At 41.8% G+C, this 19095-nt stretch overlaps 2 long non-coding RNA genes across 2 annotated transcripts; both read right to left on the bottom strand.

Annotated features, from left to right (window-relative positions):
• Positions 1-7611: 7611 nt before the first annotated feature.
• Positions 7612-9660, bottom strand: LOC138066584 (uncharacterized). Its single transcript, XR_011139898.1, has 2 exons — positions 9423-9660; positions 7612-8723 (listed from the first exon to the last, which is right to left on the bottom strand). It is a non-coding gene; the product is annotated as an uncharacterized lncRNA (long non-coding RNA).
• Positions 9661-10204: 544 nt separating this feature from the next.
• LOC138066585 (uncharacterized) lies at positions 10205-18161 on the bottom strand. The gene is made up of 3 exons (XR_011139899.1): positions 17673-18161; positions 15833-15947; positions 10205-10407 (listed from the first exon to the last, which is right to left on the bottom strand). It is a non-coding gene; the product is annotated as an uncharacterized lncRNA (long non-coding RNA).
• Between the last annotated feature and the right edge of the window lie 934 nt (positions 18162-19095).

Raw genomic sequence — 19095 nt, forward strand, 5'->3', positions numbered from 1 at the left:
TTGTAGTGTTAAATGGCTATATCTTGTCTTGATCACTAATGCATTGATCGCTGTGTATGCACAGCTTCACTCAGCAAAGTAGAATGGGACAGAGGCAGGTGTTTGTGACTTTGTCCAGTTTGATGGCTGCCCAAAAAAGGAAAGATAATCCCCATTAATTGATGTCCTCTTAGCCTAAAGTGCAGAAAAGTGCAGAACCTTTGTTTATGTAGCAGATGGAATAGGCATTGTCTGGCAGGTGTCAGAGGCACACATTTTAACTTGTGATTCTCACATCTGAGGTTGCAGTGTCTGGACCCAGCAGTGCTGCCGTTATCTACAGAACCACTAGGACCCACTAGCAAAGCTCATCTCCAGTCCAATTTAGAGAGGTGAAAATGTCACCATCTAAGTGAAAGTTGAAAGAAGTTGCTATATGCCTGCCAGTATTGACAATGGGAATGAAAATATTTCTGAAAGTTTTATTCAGAATGTTTATGTAATCTTAAGTCTTACATGCAGGTACATACAGGCTGTGGATGGAGAAATATAGGCTTAGAAACTTTGCAGGGTAACAGCACTGTCTTGATATTAGACCACATCTCTTTGTTTCCTGCCGCTGCCATTTCAATAGTTTATCATTTAAAAAAAGCAGTGAAAAGGTAAAATGTAGCAAAGAGGATGTTTTTTCCCCCATAACCACTCTGGTTTACAAAGAAAGGGAAAAGTTGAAGGTTCAATTGCTTAAATACAACTCTCCAATAAAGATTCAAGCACAATAGAAATAAGTGACTTAAAAATAGACCACTGTCATTACTGGACTCTTTGACCTGAATGAAGGGGCCTATTTTTGCAGATAATTAAACAATTTACTTCAATTGCTGAGCATCAGTGAGTGTCTTGGAGGTCCAGGGAAGAAGAGGACATTTTTCAATGAAGCTGAAGTCCTTGCAACATTACATCTTCATTCAGTGCAAAAAGGAGGAGTGATCCAAAACCATGACCATTCTTGGCAATCAACTTTCTGTGAAAGTGCTGTCAACGTGTAATACAAGATCTTATCTAAAGAACTTACTTCATCCCCTCATCCCCTGCCTGCCGTTTCTCTCCTACCAGTTTGCTAACAGGCTTTCATCCATTCATCTTGAAGGCACCACAGGTATTGGAGGTATTTTCAAGGTGCGCATGGAGCCGTGGTTGAGCGCAGAGGGAACAGGTGGCAGCAAGCTAGGAGAAACCCCGCAGGAGCACACACAGAGCTTGGTTCCGTAATTTAGCCAAAGTTTCCCAGCCAGAGCAGCCTTCTCATCAGTCCAGAGCAAGATGCGCTGATGTAGTCTGAGAAGGACTTGGTCTTTTGTTTCTTGGGAAATGAAAAAAAAAAAAAAAAAGCCATGGTCAGCCCTAAGCTCTTTAACTGGAATTTCGCACTGCCCTGGCTCTTTGCCAGGTTTACCTTTGTTATCACAGAGTCAAGTCTCAGCAGACAACAACAGAAAGGTTTTTGTTTTTCCACTGCTTTCAAGCCTTCTGTGAACTCCAAATAGCTCAGCAATAATCAAGGTACTGCAGCATTTTCCCACCTGAAGATGCTGGTTGAGGTTTACTTGCAAGCCGCAATGCTACCATTGCAGTAATCAAGCTGACTTACGACATGCATATGCTCTGCTATAAAGGGCGAGCTGGGGCCCACACTCCATCTAAGCTAAATTGATGTTTGATTTACTATTAATAGTCCTTTGGAAAAAAAAGGCGAATCCTGTATATTAGTCTCAGAAAGTTACACTTTTTCTTATACAATGTGCTGCAATATTTGTACAGCACACAGAAAAGACAGACGCAAGTCTATCTCTATATCCTCCTGTCTGCTTCAGCCAGGATAATACGACAGTTCATTAACTTGATCGAAAGCAGAAGTGCCTTTTCTCCCCTACCCATTAGAGAGATACAGATTCAAATTGGCAGAGAACCTGCTCTGTACCTGCTCAAATAGCCCCTGTAAATCACATCTTCCTCAGTGGCACTAAGCCATGAAGCTGGACTACAGCATCTATAAAATCAATTTGTTTTCCAGTAGTCACTAAACTCATCCTTCAGCCTCTTCGATGCCTTTGCTACAGAAGGCCCTATGACAGCTTCCACTGCAATGCTACCTAGGCATGCTTGTCAACAGGTCTTGCCCCCCCATAAGGGCCACTGTTGGAGTTTACAGCTAAGTGTGCTGAAGCCTGAAATGAATAGTGCCTAATCAATCTTTTAGAAAATCCCTGAACTGTTCCTTAGATCTTATGGGCAGATCTAGACAGTTTCTGTAAAACATGAAGAAACTGTCTAGATCTGCCCATAAGATCTAAGGCTAAAACACTGCATGGCTGAAATATTCCTCCTGAGCTGCCAGTAGCTCTTTGGTAATTCAAAGGTCCTTAACTGCTTCTGCCCGTCCAGCCCATCAGTCCGTGCTGGGATGGCTGGGCTACCCCAGGCAGCAGCACCCCATCCCTCTGTGCACTGCTGGCACACGGCACCCCTAGGCACGGCATGTGGGGAAACCTTGCAAGGGGAGAAAGTGCCCGAAGCACCAGGAACCTGCTGTGTCTCTCAAAAGGCATAGATGAGCTCTGCAAGGGCAAGGATGAAAAGCAGGGACTACTCATTGCTGTGCCGTGCAGACACCTGGCAACCAGGTGAGGAGGGAATGGACTCATTCAGGGACTGGGGACCTGCGAGCAAAGGCATCAAGGGGCTGAACAACAACCCTGCCATAGGCAAGGGGGACCAGTGGCCAGATCAGACTAGAAGGCGTCTGTCTGGTTGTGCCTCAAGCATGCTTGACTGAAGGGATATAGGAGGGGCCAGCCAAGACAGTCTTGTGTACCCCACTGCTGCAGTTGGGCAAAGGACTTTGCAGAACACCTGCCCACCTGCCCAAAGTGTCTTTGTTGTTACTGAAAAGCTTATATTACATGTTGACAACCAGGCGAGGTGGGAGCTCTATTTTTGTCCAGCTAGCCAAAGGGGTATAACCTTCCTGTGGGCTCTTTTATTTGTCATGGGCCCAGCCTGACGCAAAAAGTTGTTCCATTTTGTGAAGCTTTGTGTGTGCACAACAGAACACAAGCCACCTCTCTAGAAAACCACAGCAGGACATAAGTAATACTGTAAGTCATAGTGGCTACGACTGTAGTAGCAAACTAAAATGGGCCAGGGCATGGATCCAACTCCTGGCACATGAGTAACTGTACAGTTTAATTGTTGATGTGCTTAACAGCACAGTTTTGGCCCTTGCCAACTAGCGTTCTTGTAGACAATGCCAGGGTATGTTTTGGGGCATACATTTCATACATGTATGTCTGTATTTGCTTTTATGCTAAAAGTATCTGCCAAAGGCTAAATCAAGTAGTTTTTAAAATCTGTGATTCTCTGACTACACATATTTTATTTTATTGCCTCTCCGGCTCTGGAGGGTTGGCTGTTCCTGGTCAACAAGCCGCATTTGACATCAAAGCAATCGGCAGTAATCAAAGCTACTTCAGCTGAAAGTTCAATTTTGACTGTGATACTGATTATTAATTGCAGTGGTGCATGCTGACTGTGTATGAGCCTTTCCTCAGAAGGGATAAGTCCTCACTATGCCACACGGCACTGAACAAGATAGCATTGTTTGTTCTTCACAATATCTGCTCTGAAAAGTGGTTTTGTTGCCAGTGGAAATGCTGCCAGGGGCCACAAGAATTCCTTAAAATGTCAAAGTCATCATTACTCTCACTTCATCAAAGATTGCCTTTGGATAAATCACAGTGAAGTTCACCCCTTCCTGAAGATCTTTGCTGTCAGGAGACTCAATCCCATGGTCTTCTTACACCGCAGGCTCCTTTCCCATGGCAGGGTGCAAGGCTGCCTGGGCTTCACATGACACGTGTGTGATATGTCCCAACCCTGGGAGTCAGAGATGCAACATGAGGATGCGGAAATACTGACATAATGTTTTTCTTTCCTCTCCAAGTTGTTCCCTGAAAGAAATTCCCTATGAATGTCTGCAGAGTTTTTTAATCCCTATTTAAAAATCCCTCTTGCTGTGGTGCTTCCAAAAAAACACCAATAACGCAGTCATTGTAAAGGTTCAATGAGTTGAGAGAAGAGTTTGTCGAGTTATTGCGATCCCATCAGACACATGGTCCTTCCAAGGTCCTCCCTCAGGGCACGTTTCTGAGCGCCTGAAGTTAGGTTTTGAGAGTGTTATTCGGAAATAAACCCCCCCCCCCAACGGAAAGAGAGTCTGGGGAGGCCTGTCTCCCTTAGAGAGAGTTACTTTTAGAGTGTTCTGCACTTCTTCCCCCACCATTTCCTCTAACCTAACAGTAAGTACGTGAATTCCTTTGCAGGCTGTAAATAGAAATCAACAGGAAGGGCACACAAGGTTGATCAGCTTTGCACACAGCAGGAGGTGCTACTGCAGTCAAGAATTAGCACATGGAGTTTCAGCCTGGGGACAGAAAGACAGCAAAGATGTTAAACCACACATGAAAATACACAGAGAAAGTTTTAATTCAGCATCACTGAAAAGACTCCAAGAAGCAAGTCTCAGTAATAGATAGCATGATACCACTGCCTTCAGATTTGGGACTCTAGATTTACAGCAGTGCAGCCCTTTGCATCCCTTTTTCCAAAGGAAGCATTACAGGTTTGGATTAACAACTTCCATTAAGAGAAAAGACAGTCATATTAAAAGTTCACAATGATCTGCAAATCGTTTGGAAAAAAGGATCAACTTATGTAAAGTCAAGGCATAAATTCAACGTGTTAATTATTCTGTGCGATGATAACCAACTCATGCACTGGTTTGGGATATTCTGTGATAGCAGAAGCTGATTTTCTCATTTGTACTGACAACATTAAAATCCAGGGATCCTATTCATTGAGTAGCACATTTTCATTTATCCCAAGCAGCTGAATGACATAACTGAAAACAATGAAGCATAGCAGGGACACAACAAAGTAATTTTGAAGGTAGATTTTACGGACACGAGCACAGATAAAGGTTGTTGGGTTTTTTTAATTCCAAGCAGTGTACAAACCTGCCTCCATCAACAGTCTCCAAAGGAGAGCTCTTCGGGCTTGTGGTGGATGTCAGAACTGTAAGCTTAGCAAACACTTGTGTGGAAATCTGATGACTTATTTATAGAGGTCTTCTATGCAAATATTGATGAGCCACATGTTCAGCTAATTCACTCAGCATAGACATACTGTATCTGTGAACCAGAAACATAAGAAGCTTAGCCAGCAATGAAAGTCTCTGGATACAGAAAGCCACTCTATGAGGCCTACAAAGCCCGTAGCTGTAGCTCCCAAATAGGGGTGATATCAAAGCGTCAAGGCAGTTAATCTCAATGCTCAAGTCTTTGTTCCTTTACAAGTATATTTCAAAATTTTACAAAGATGGCTTACATTTGCAAGACTGAGTGCTCAAATTGGTTATTGTCGCCTTGAAATCTCGTCATTCACCTAGGCATCCAAGAATGCTCCTCTGAGGCTGAAAGCCACAGGTCCTTCGTTCTTTTTGGTCCAACTGTAAGCGGACCACAGTCTCATCTTTGTAGTTTTGTACCCAATGAATAGAAATGACACAGAAGCAGGACAAGCCTGTTGCCCAGGCAGGAGATGTGGTGCAAAGGACTCTTATTTTAATACTAGATCTTACATCACTACCAAATGAAGGAATGCAGTGAGAAAAAGAGGGAATTAATGGCCTAAAAAGGAAGCCGAAGAGCTAAAACTCTCTTCTCACAATGTATGACCCTAAGAGGAACTCAAGAAAACTGGATGAAAACATGCAAGGGTTACATTTGCTCTACCTGCATCTGAGAGACCATTATGATTTGCCTTTATACCCCAGAGACAGAGGGACCTAGAACTAGCAAGAAGCTAAAAACTCTGCATCAGATTGATCTGGATTTTCTTGGTCCATATACATGCATAGTCTGAAAGGACTGGAAAATCTTTAATTTAAATGCAGACTGCATCTGGAGCTCCATTTTCTTACTGACTGAAAAGCGAGGTTGTTCAGGCTGTAGTTTTACATGGCTGGTAGCAATTCTATCAAGTTGGAGTGAAGATGATGGAGTTGTATTAGTAGCCCCAAGAGGGGAAGAATTAAGATGTAGCATCAGATAACTTAGGAAGGGATTTTGTTTTGAAACCTAATTACAACCAGGTGGGTGGAGGATGGGGGAAGCAGAGCTGTTGGAGTTTCCTGGTTCTCCATAACCAGTATGTTCAGCAGAGATAATAGCGTTTTTATGAAGTTTTGGCAAAACCCAACTATGGGTTCAATAGAAATATGCCTTTCTTGCAAATTCTCTTACCTGGCTCCTGGCCAGCCCACCTCTTCTACTGTTTCAAAGATAGAGACCCCAGGATCTGATGCAACCTCCAGCACAGATTTCTTTCCTCTCCAAGGCAGAATCATTGTCTTCTCCTTTCTGATTCCTCCCTTCCTCCCTCCTTTCCTCCTTCCTTCCTTCCTTCCTCCCCTTCCTTCTTTTCCTTCCTTTGCAAAACACTGCTCTAGGACTTAGACCAGATATGCCTGTACTGGTATTATGTTTCCTGCCTTCTTTGTTCATGAAAATGCAAAAGCAAGACACTTTGTCTTCTTCTTAGGAGTGCCACCAACTTTCCACAGTATTCTCACCAGTGTGTTGCAATAAGGTGAAGTCCTTTGATTTAGAAACGGGCATCTTGCCCTAGTTTCATAATGGCTTGATGTTAGGACCTAACAAGAACTACCTGAACGCCTCAAACACTTTTCCTTTCTCTTTTCTCTCTTCCTTCCCTTACCAGCTAGCCTGAGCTTTGCAATGCCAGTAACAACATTTTTATGAATCCTTTACATTCCTTTTGTGGTCCTTTTCCTTCCACACAGGAAGGCTTTTCTGCAGGTTACAACATTTTGTGGTTGTTATCTTGCCTAACAAGCTATTTACCAAAGGTATTATCTACGTACATCTAATTGGACTGGTTAGCTTCATTGTTAGCTATTTAGTGACATTGCATAACATACTGTGTGGCAGACCAGGCATTTACTTTGCTTTTTTTCTGAATTATCTTCCTTCTTCATCTAAATTGATTTTGGAGGATGCAGTGATCACACACCAGCTTGTTCTCCCTTTTCCTTTCATATGCACATAACAGACCACTTTTTTCCTTCTCTTTAACCCTTATGTGCTCAGACCGCTAGTCTCCATTTATACCTGCTGCCCTGTTGCATTTATTCTATGAGGCAGCTACTTCCTATTAGCTTCACCTGGGATACTGTGGACCTACTCAACAAACTATTTGGGAGCATGTACAGGACTTCTACCCTCAGACTGTGCAACAGTACGCTGGACAATTCTCCCTTGCATTATTATAATCAGCCTCTTTAACAAAACTGCACTAAAGCTACTGTGGCAACTTTTGTTCAGAGGTTCAGGAAATGCATTTCATTTCCTTCAGTGGAGACTTTGGCTTATCACAACATCAAATCCTCTGGGTTTCTTTGCATTAGTGCTGCTAGTCAGAGCTGAGCATTAAAACCCCAAACAAATAACAGTTTAATACATTACACAACAAGCACGCCAGCACTGCCAAATCTAAAAGGCAGAACATTTGCAACTTTATTACTGAGAAACAGTTTCTCTCTCTTCTTTACAACTGAATTCTGAAGATTGCTCCATTAAAATACGATAGCCAGCCAGACCAAAGGGTGTCTTTCTTCTGAAATAGAAGATTAAATGGAAGTGCTGAATGGCAGATCCTTAAAACATGGAGATGAGATTGTCAAAAGACTTAGTAGCTGTTGTATTTTCACTTGATCTAGGTTTGAGAGGAAGCAAGTCCCTTATCAGGCAAATGAATGTAAAATATCCTACTGATTGAATGTTTAAAGTCACCTTTGTCTCACTAATTTTAATAGTTTAACTATCTTTTTCTGATTGCGAATTCACTTCTCCGTTTGTTCTCATTTGCCAACATTTTCTGCTGACAAGTGTAATATACCTTGGTATATTATAGCAATCTCAGCAAAGAAAGGTGAGCATGTATACAAATAACCAAAGGCTTCACGGATTCCAAAACTGGGGCTTAAACCACAACACAGGTAAAATGAATTACGCTACTGTTAAAATAAATGTATTAGATCTCAATAATTAGTATATTCCTGTCCTTGCTTGTATAAGGCAGTAAAAAAACTAAGACTGTGTTTTCACTGGAAAAAAACATATTTTTAATAGGAAGTAATTAGTAATTCACATCTACATTGCTTTAAAATCCCTACTAGGGTCAAGGTGGCTGTAGATTTTACTATTAGGCAGGTAAATAAAGTAAGCACTGTGTCCCAAATTATTGGGTAAGCACACCTAGTTGATCTTGGAAAACTTTTGTGAGTTAATCTACAGTAAAATTAACACCTTTTTGGCAGTGGAAACAAAACCTAAGCACAATAGTACTATGCAGCAGTAATAGGATAGCAAAGTCTCAGCTTTGCCTGGGGAACCTCTCTGAATTCACCTCTGCTGACACAAGCAGATTTACACAGATTGCAAAGAAAGTTTTATTTTCCATTCTCCCTTGAGCTGTTCCAGAGCTGTCCTCCCATCTTGACGAGGTCCGCTGCAAGGTCCTGCCCTTGGCTGGTTCCTTAGACCTCCTAAGAGTAGCGTTTCCGTCTTCCACATCCGTGGGCAGAGGGCAGTGCTGGAAGAATGCTGCAAGAATCTTATCAGTATATAAAGGTCAAACTAAACAGAGGGTCTTTTTTTCTTAATAGTGTATAATGTTTCAGTAAAGGTGTTAAACTGTATAGATTTCATTCCTATCATGGCAAACCACTTCCATGCAGATAAAAAAAAAGTCTGCCTTCCATCTGGAAAAATTAAATGTGGATAGTTCAATAGATTAGATTATACTGGCCTTCGGATAATAGCCTCATTTCCTCTTGGTGCTTTCCAATACAGGGCACACACAGAGCCTGTGTATTATTAAACTATGTGTGGCAGGTTGGTGAGCAAGCTGGTCAGATACCAGGAGAAATCCTGGTATCTTTCTGTTTTGCCTCTTCTAAATTGAGACTGCTGCACTGTCATAAACAAGCACAAATATTTCCAGAAGGCTGCATTTTAACGGCTTTTCTTCCCCTCATACAAACAGCAATGAATTATTATTCAATTAATGGGCAAACAAGAGCACCCTCAACCGTTTGACCAAAACCGTTTCCTGCCATTATCACCCAGCACACGCTCGAGATGATGGCTTAGCTCTCTGTGATGTTCGCGCAGCCCCTGGAGAGCCAGCCCGCGTCTCCTGGCAGCCGAGCCGCTCCTCCAGAGGGTTACGACAGCGCGCACGGCCGCGGCCCCCTCTCCCGTGTCCCCTCCTAATCCCTCCTCCCGCTCAACCCTCCTCACCATGGGCGCTGCAGATTCGCAACTCACACGCAGCTTTCCGCTCAAAGCGAGGAACTGTTCCTTTGTCTAGAACCACAAAGCCAGGCTAATCTGAAACATGCTGCTGTTTCAAATGGTTTCTGGCACGATACTTTGGTAGCCGGGTAGCATCAAGCAGAGCTGCCCGGGTTACAGCAAAAAGAACCCAGACCGGGAGATGAAAAGCCTTTGCTCTGGAAATCAACAGCACAGAGACAATGTTGAAAAAAAAAAAAAAATGATACCACTGAGCCTGCAGCCTCCCCTCCTAAAGATAAGTCAGAAGGACAGTGTGTATCTCTTTCCTGAAGCCCTGTAAATCTAAGCAGTTTTGCTAGCTCTGAGATTTACAGGGAGGGAGGATTAGCAAATTCTTTTGAATCGCCTCTGTGCCAGAAATTTCCCTAGAAGCGTAAGATTTTGTCACACCCTCAGCTTTATGGCTGATTAAAACAAAAACAAAAAAAAACCTGACAAGCACAATCAAATCCATCTGCAGTGAAAGCAGATATAGAGAAACTATTTTATAGATGCAGATTAACATGTATTTTTCAGTGCACTGCAATGCCCAAAAGCTTTAGCGTTTTGTTAGAAGGGAAGAAAATTAACTGCAGAGAAGCAACACTGTTACGGACTGACAGTAGTCAACACCATTCCAGTCTGTCTTAATGCTCAGTTTTTAGCAAGGCAACTTTCCTTCCTCTCAGAAGGACAGGATAACAGAGCACTCATAGCTTCAAAATAAAGAGCAGAGCCTGCCTTGCCTCTGACAGGAATTTCTTCAGCAGCACGGAGAGCCTCATTAGAATTTTTCCCATGACACACCACAAAAGATGGCTGGAGAAAACAAAGTGAGATGCTGGAGCTCAGTATATTTCTTTGTCCTTGAGAATCCTGGCCTTGCTGAATCTCACGGGCTAATGCATGCATAATTTGGGGCAGCTGATTAAGTTTATTGTGTTCTTGCCTAAAACGAGAGGAGTGAGGGAGGGAGTAGGGTGGGGGGAAGAAACAAAGTTGGCTTTAATTAAAGCTCTGCAATTGTCTTTAATATTTACATAATGTGCTATCATAATTGCCCCTGATTGGAGACTTAAGACGAGCAGAAGGAAATGATACACTGGAACTCCCCAGCTGAGGAAACAAAAAATAAGACAACCCCTTCCCTCCCCCACCATCGTTTGTAAGCCAAATCAAAAGCAGTAGAAGAGGAATTGCACAGGGGCAGTTTTAAACTCAAGAGCTCCGCAATGGACTTAAACCAGCAAACCTTTTACCACGCATTGTTAGGCTGTAAATGGATCGCTGTTAGCAAACCTCATAGCATATCTTGACTTCACACACGTGGTCAGGTATGTGGTGGTCCTCTGGTGTACAGCTGGACACTGGGCAGCTGGCTGGAGAGAGCTGTTAAAATTGCTGTGTGCCTTTGGTGTTAATTTTCAGATTCAACAGAGATGTTCCAAGGAAGGAAGAGAATATGAGCTACACGGGAGAAGGAAGCAATGCTGGCTAGAAAGAGGGTAATCCTTTCTTAGGATCCATTCAACAGATGTTAACTATAACGAGTTTTCCGGATATGAAGTGAACATGTGATTGTATTGGGAATTGATAGGACTGTAATTTGTTTCTTAAATTTAGAAAAAAAGAACAAGAACTTGAGATCCGAACCAAAGATGGGAGCATCCTCCTGGCTGGGGCTGAACTCTGATCTGGGTGCGAGTGCTATGGATCAGAGCCATGTCTATAGCATCCCTGGGCTGCAATCACAGACCTGCAGATGTTTCAGTTCAACTACTTGTACATGCAGCCTAGCTGGCTCTCAAAGAGATGCTTTTAGTGCTTGTATGATGTTCCATTTGATTTGAGACTGCAGATATTTTGTTTGTAATTACACACAAAGGCAGGTATCATTTTCTACTCAGTGTTGCTGCAGCCTGCTAAGGAGAAAAAATATTCATTTCTCACGGAAAACTCTCTTCTGTTTTCTCATTGACTTTCCTGAGAGAAAACAATAAGTAAATAAAATATATGTTCTTTTTGTGAATAGAAGTATATCAAGATTGCTGATGACAAAAATAATTTCATCAAGCAGGGACAAAAATAAAGTTCCCATGACAATGGTACCCCTCCACTTTGTAACAGGCCACAGTATTTTGTGAAAATAAGGTTCTGTCTCTCCACATTTTTCTCAGGCGTTTAAGATCTGTGTCTAAGAGAGAGTCACAATCAGATCAACGTGTTCTCTGTAGATTGTGCGGGTCCAACCTGGATCTACGATGTCTTTCACAGGTTCAACTAATGAGAAAAAAGATTATTTGTTTTCATTATTTAGTCTTAAATATGTTGTCACTGAAAGTTTTGCTACTGCTTTTTTCATAACAGTGGTGGAAAAATCATGATTTCTTAGGTAAACGAGGTGCCACAATTCATATTTAATGGCCACAGAAGCCAGTGCTGTAAATCTGTCTTCTTGCGAGAACTGCGTATCTGAAGTGGAAGGACACTGAATTTGTCTGTAGTAACACTCAAGCCACTGCACAGTTTTGCTTTAGCACCTGCTTGCAGCTGAGCTGCTCCTAAATAGCTAGCATTATCCTCCAACCATCAGGTTGGAGAGCAATAGAAGAGACAAAGACATTCAGCAAACTTAGTTTGCAAAGAAAAGGGGACACTTGCATACTCCTTTCAGCTTGCACGTCAGCTCTCTTGATGGCCAGTCACGCCACCTAGGCCAAACCGATCGGCTCTACTCCCCACAGCAAGCTTCTTGGGTCTCTGCATTAGCAGTCTTTGGTCATCCTGCACTGAACCAAGGTTTGGAGGCACACAAAAAGGTGGCCCCATCACTTATGCACCTTTGTTTTCCATAAAGTAGAAAATAAAGAGATATTTTCCTCCCTCAAGGCAAATTTACAACAATCAGCATTTGCAAAGAAGAGAGAGCAGAGCACGTACAAATACCCCTTTCCAGAAGCTGCGTGAAGGAGAAGAGACAGGGTATGATGCAGTGGCCCATATATTCCCAGCTTGTTCACTGCCCTCATTACAAGCAGCTGTTCTCCATTTCTCCTGCAGCAAGAGACTGAGGGAGACCAGAAGATTTCTATTTTAGTCCTCAAGGCAGAATGCCAGTTACAGCATCTTACATCTAACTGCACCTTTTGCACTAGTGATCCTGCTGAGAAATGTCTACTTGTACCGTAGAGAGTCTAGGCAATGCCTTTTGGTTGGACTGCTGTTCATAGTGATTTTTTTATGATTGGCATGATCAAGCAGCAGCAATGAAGCAGCTGGGATGTGAGAACTACATCTGCTACTCCTAGCCACTGCTGGAGTAGCAGCTATCTTGGAGTATGAGGATTAAACTACAGTAATTTAATTTACTTTTCAGCACTGACTTACTTTTTCATATGGGCATCAGCATATCAGTTTACCAGACTTCAACTTCACATTTTTCATTGTTTTGCTTTAACTTTTGAGGCACTGCAGTACATACAAGCCAAAAAAGAGTTGCTGTCCCTTCTTTCAGAGCAAAGCTATGACTCATAAAGTTTGTACATTCACTTGGAAATATGGCGCAGTATCATTCCCACTATATAACAGCAATAATATACAGAAACTGCTGTGATGCTCTAGGCAGCAAATAACCTAACTATATAGTGACAGGAAGGGCCTATACATGCACTGCTACTCTGACTAGCTGCTGACTCAGAATACAGCAGGGACCACTAACAGAGTTGGGAACGACTTAGTTTAGTACCCCGGCCCAATCCATTATATATTCTTTTGTCTTCAGTATAAAAATCACAATGCTGGAAGTGCATTACCATCATTAGATATACAATACACTAAAAATGCCTGTGAGACCAGTTACAACGCCTCTCTAGATTCTGCCCGGTGGTCACCATGACAGTATCCAAAATAGTGCAGTTGCAGGAACTTTCTGCCAGTAATCAGAGGCCTATGATTCTCACAGAAAAAGAGAGGATTTAATAGATGCTAATATCCCTGAAATTCAAGAGCCAAATATTACTGTTCTCCTTCAAGTTACTCTATTTCAAACAGTCAGGCTTCTCTGCATGAGGTCATCCTTTTGGCCTACGATATAATCCAAGCATGAAGCTAACTGAGGAGGAACACGAGCAAGTTTGCAAGAGAGAAGTCAAGTGGGACATAAAGAACAAAGTATGGGAAGAGTATTTCTATCCTAACCTACACTACTAATTTCAGAAATCAAAGCTGGAAAAGTTCAAGCTTCAGCATGGGCTGATGCTTTATGCCAGGCCTAGCCATTCACTCACTTCTGCAAAGAAAAAAGTATAACACAGGCTGGTAACTGTACTGCAGGTAACAGCCAAATTGTGAATGGAAGTGGATGTTTTTTCCTTCTTTTGGTGACAAGTAGTCTGTTTTATCCTAGCTGTTTGTGCTTGGATTACGTTTTCAGACATGTAAAAGTTACATGGGGATAAGGTAGCTGAACAGGTGTTCCTTTTTAAAACTCTTTTTCTATTTAGATGGTATTTCAAAGTGGAGACGAACATGGAGCACTGGTTGGGGTGGAATCTCTGTAGCTCACCATCTGCCATTGCACAGTGCATTACAACATTTATTGGCTTTATTTAACTGTTAATGAAAAACTACCATCAACAGCTGCCATCACTCCCACTACAGATTGTAATAAATAATACTCTGTTGGATCACAGCCCTCATTCTCGCGCTCTAGAGAAATAGGAGCTAGGGAGTCTGTAAAGAATCAGTAAAATTAGGGAACAAGAAAAGATGGTTAGAACTCTATCATCAATTTGGATTTTATTGTAACTGTTTTGCCCAGCCTCAACCATTTAATAATGTATATATATATATATACACACACACATATGTATTTTTTTTAAAGGGGTAATTCAGAGGATATCAGCCCTGCTTTTCCCTGGAGTCTTTTGCATTGGCTGCAGTGAGAGCAGGGATAATCCACTAGCCTATTATACACAATCCACTGGTTTGTAATAAATGTAAGCATTTATACCTGGGTAGGCATTCAGTTTCAGACTGTGGAATTTTCCCTTGTTTTATGTTTGTTTAATAAATCACATTTGTTCTTCACCACTTCTAATTAAACTATGATTTTAGTTCTCTGCCTCATTATTCTGCGGTTCATTGGCTGGATTTTCAGAACTCTACTTCTCTTTGGGCACCTCAAAGAAGTTGCCAGGTTCTCAGAGGGTTCTCCAAAACCCCTACTGAAAATGTGTCTGATCCATCTTGGAGCAGGGGATTCAGCCTTTGAAAACCTGTCTCCAAACATTTGCTTGTAGCTGTTGTTTCCGATCCTAAACTAGAGTCCTTTGTTTTCATACTTAGAAAACCAGTATAGGTGAATCACTGTCAGCGTGATAAAACAATAGTGTTTAATTACATGTGAAGTGGTTGTAAAATTAGCAATACAGAGGCATTCAATGCTCAACATTTCCTCTAGGCAAAGAGAAAAGCTCCACCCATGTTCTTCATAGATCAATGAAATTATGAAAGATTGGATAACTGGAACAGCCAGCAGCTGTGCAATATCCTGTGTATAAGTGCAAATCCTAACAAAGATGTAGATACAGAAAGTGCAGCACTGACTAGTGCTCTGGAATAGGGGCAGACTGGGATTTATCCAATCTCCACTTACACCTCCTGTAACCGAGAAATGACTGAGAGAAGTACATCATGAGTTCATCCAGTAAACTACTGACCTAGGAATAGGTTTAGACATATGGGAAATGAGCTATTCTCAGAGCTATTCTAGAATAGCTGGCTATTTTCAGGCTCTTGTCTTGTTTCCATTACCTATCTAGTATATTTTCCTTTTCTACTTTGAGAAATCCACACCATGTGATTCTACACAATTAGCTATACTTGGAACTAGAAGAAAGAAATTTTCACTTTCATTTCCATGGTACTTGATGCTGTTCAAGAAGAAAGCAAAGGAGGAGTGAGCAGACAAACAATTCTATCAGAGTATGTGCAACTGGCAAGACTAGTGCTGGAATACTGAAGACAAATCTGTTATCTAAGTTTTGGAAAAGATACCAGAAAATTAGGAGAGAGGCTGAAAGGAGCCAGAAAAGTTTTCCATGGGTCAGAGAAAATGTGTTACAGTAAGAGAATCAAGAAGCTCAGCCTGCTTGGAATCCAAAAGTCAAGATAAAGGACAAAGAACAAGAAGTGACTTGACAGAATATATAAAAATGCTTTCCCCAGGGATAAACAAGGAGGTACCAAACCAGTAGGCTAAATGGCCAAAAGTTAAAGCTACAGTTTCAGAATTATAAACAAACCTCATTTCCTCTTACTTTGCTCATCTCCATCCCCTCCAGTAAGAGAGACTAATTCAAGGAATAAACTACCAGAGAAAATATTGAATCCTCCATCTCTGATATCCTCAATTCGGGATCGAATCTGCATCAGACAGGCAACAGGTGTTGACATCAGTCCACAGGTAGCTGGATGAAATTTAGTGGCCTATAACAGGAAGAAAGTCAAAACCAGGCAATTTCAAGGTCCTCATTGGCTTAAGAACAAAATACCCTATGAAACACAGCACCTATGGTTCCCCACAGTCAGCATATTTAAATATACAGTGCTTTCTTGACAATCTGAAACACAAAAAAGAAAATCAAATGCCATGGACACTGAATCCTCTGATAACTCAGACAACTCTAAGGAACAACTATGCCTTGTGCTACAGTGTTATTTATGATCACTTCTCCTCAAAATCGGACATTCTTTCTGCAGTTCCTTCTTTTGTCATAGACTAGACCTCCACTACTTCGCAGGGGAGCAAGTCAAGAGCCCAAGATTACAGCAGTCTCCAGCTCATTTGTCAACCTTTAACTGCTTTCCTGAACTTGGGACACCCCTGAACACAGACAATATAGGGACTCTATTTCCATATGTTATGTCACTCTGTTTGACTACCTCTGTCCTGGCTTTACAGTCCTCACATTTGTGAGAGCAGGGGAAAAGAATATTTGCTCATCTTTGCAATACACTTTGAGAAATTTAACTAAAGTATGATACCAAGTTGCTACATCTATTTCTTCTTTTAGTATCTGTCCATCCAACAAGAGAGGACAAATGTCAGTGCTAATATCTGAAGTACACTAAGCAGGAACGGATTTACTGGGAGAATTAATGCTCCCTTTCCCCAGAACAGACCCACTGATTGAATGCATGAACTACTTACTGTTCATGCTAAACAGTCCCAACTCCACACCCAGGCCACATCTACCCACGGCACTAAGGAAAATTTTATTTGTGTGAAGTTGCTCTGAGTGAAAGCACCTGCACATTTAATTTCAGCGCACTAGAGTTGAGGCTTTCCAGCAATGGCCCAGAAATGTAGCCACCTTCAGATTCGCGAGCGCTCCCCGGAGTCCTGGTAGACTCAGAGATCAGGTTTGTACACAGCTGGACACCAGGTTATCTAATATAAAATGAGCTCTTCCAAAGAATATCTTTGAGGTGCCTCTCATTGCTAAAAAGACTATTGAAAGCTGTCTTTCCTTGGTATTTCAGTCACAGATTAGACATCAGAATGTCAAAATATGTTGCAGTCACTCAGATGACTAATACGTTAAGGTATTTTTGTGGCAGAGGGCTGGAGTACTTCCCACATTCCCCCTTTTGTCTTTCCAATAGAGGTGGATTATCCCTTTCTTTGTCGTTCCCAGCTAAGCCCCCAAGATGTATGCTTCACGACACAGTGTCTGAGGAGGTTCGGAGCTACACAGCATATACGGCCTTCAGCTCTTCTGAGACTTCATCGGTGAGGATGCAGGGCTTACAGAAACTAGGCTTTGCAAGTTTGTTGCCCTAAGGCCAGCACTGTCTGGGTTCCTCAGCTGCAAAGTGGGAAGCTGAAGTCAGAAAGCTCTCAAAACTCGCAGGCTGGTATGTCCAGGATCCTGGTGTTTGTTCAGGGGCCCTTCAGGCTTCTAGTGCCCAGAAAAGGGAGCTTCTGAGTTTTATCCCCATTCCAGAAAAAAAATGTCCAGATTCTTATATACTATATCCATTTAATCTCATAATGGAGTAAAAACAGCTCCACCAAAAAAAAACCCAAAAACATACAATTCCTAGAGGACAATAAAGATGTTTATTTTTCACCCACATGAGAACCATGTTGCAAAGATATGACAGAATTCCTTAGGAAACTGAAATTCCAGTTCCAGCATTAGCCCTTACCTTTCTAAACAGTCATAGTCTCTCTCATCTCTTCCGCCTTGATTCAGGACTGACCTCTGAAGACAGGGCACGTTAAGTCTTCCCACAGCAGAAAAGCCATCTTGATGTAAAAGTCTGCACAACTCTTCATTTGGCATTAGCTGTACATGAAGCCCAAAAATCAATGATCATTTCAACTGTCAGAGGACTTGTCCCTATCTCTAAGGTGGTTCAGCAGCTAGGCCTCCTCTCAAGACCGACAGCTTGTGCTAAACCTACTAGCAGGTACCCTCCCTCTACTGCTGAGGGCTCAGCTGCCTCCCCTAGTCACAGGTGGGGAACGTAGCCCTTGTAAGCTACCCAGGTAGGATTGTGGTTTATAGGGTTTCCAAGAATGGAACTGAACCAACTAGTGTTATTTAAAATCAGTCTTTGTCTAGCTTTAGGGATCCCTGGAATACAAATTCTGTTCTTGCCTGTTGTTCTGTGGTTTTGCTCTGCTTCTTCTCCAACAGCTGTCTCTGAAGTACCTCCCAACAGTCATTGCCTCCCTCTCCTCAGCTTTCAACTGGGCATAACGTCACACTAATCTCTTGTGCTTTCTGTGTTGCATAATGAAGTCTACGATAGCTGAAAAGACCTTGGCACGCGTTACAAAATTTCTGTTTATTCAGTGTGACAACCCTTTCCAAGGATTTGGTACTCTGTGTGGACTTCATTGTTTGTGGTGATAGGACTATTTTTAATGTGCTTACTTCTGCATACCGAAGCCTCAGTCCCATAATAGCTTCTCCATTCACTCAGGTGAGTAATCCCATAGACTTTGCCTGTGTGTAAAGACAGTCGTATATACAAGCACGCCAGGGCTGTATACTCTTCTGATATATTTTGGGCACAGTGCTGATCTGCCTTTGATATAAATCTACAGTAAAACAGTTAAAATTAATATATTTTTATTTCTATGCAAAGACAACAGAAATAATAATTTGAATAATAAATAGCATAGCATTAACTAATGCTATTTAGCTAAAAAAAAACCTGACTGTGTAACACAGTGATCAATATTTTTATTAGTGCCAAACAGTAACTTCAAATATAAACATTCCCCCTCTACAGCGATCAACAGCTTCAGGGCCTTTTGATTATTATTATTTTGTATCCTCACTGTTTTAATTAAAACGTGCTTTGCAATTCTCTAGCAGTTTTCATCTGAAATCTTAAATGACTTTGCGAGCATGAATTCATTAAACCTTACAATGCCCCTCTGAGAAAGCTGTTTAATTAATATTCCCAAGTTATGGACCAGAAAATCCAGGTACCCACATATTAAGCAATTTGCCCAAGTCACAAAGTAAATCATCAAAAAGAATAGGAAGACAATTTAAGGGCCACATGCTGCTGGGTCACACAGATATGAACGTGGAGAAACACTGGTAAGGTTAAG

The sequence above is a fragment of the Struthio camelus genome, chromosome 3, assembly GCF_040807025.1.
Source record: "Struthio camelus isolate bStrCam1 chromosome 3, bStrCam1.hap1, whole genome shotgun sequence".
Taxonomy (NCBI): domain Eukaryota; kingdom Metazoa; phylum Chordata; class Aves; order Struthioniformes; family Struthionidae; genus Struthio; species Struthio camelus.